The sequence below is a fragment of the Cynoglossus semilaevis genome, chromosome 9 (genome assembly GCF_000523025.1).
Source record: "Cynoglossus semilaevis isolate Cse_v1.0 chromosome 9, Cse_v1.0, whole genome shotgun sequence".
Lineage (NCBI taxonomy): Eukaryota > Metazoa > Chordata > Actinopteri > Pleuronectiformes > Cynoglossidae > Cynoglossus > Cynoglossus semilaevis.
The window spans coordinates 1801676-1802245 of NC_024315.1; positions in this window are offsets into that span (position 1 = coordinate 1801676).

The window sequence follows — 570 nt, forward strand, 5'->3', positions numbered from 1 at the left end:
AATGAAAGTGAGGCAAGTGGAACAATAAAGGTGTAAAGATTAGAGGTAGGAAATGTGGATTAGTTCTGCCGTGGGTCAACCATCCAGGGTAATAAAAAGTCCACAAGGGAGGTGAAGAACATGGGAAGGATGGAGATGAGCATCAGGGGTGATTTGTGACAGAAGAATAGAAGGAAAGGTTCATTAATCGGTAGTGACACCTGTTATGAAGTACAGTATGGTCTAGAGGCAGTTGTACAGACAAAAGGCTAAGGTAGGATTGAACCTGTGCTGTCTCCCTTTTACGTAAATCCCAACCAACAACACAACTCATTTGTGCTAACACAGTCCTAAAGGACATTGGTTTTACGTTCAATGTCCCACATATGTTGTAACATCAAATGTGGGTCCACATCACCCTCTTTTTGTTTTAAAAATAAATATTATAATGGTGAAAATTATATTTCATATTTTTAGATTTATAATCTGATATGAACCATAACACATGTTCAGGAGTCAAACAATGTCCATACAAGGGAATTCCCCTAAAATATGACCTTTTGCTGAATTATGTATACGGAGTATCTTTTA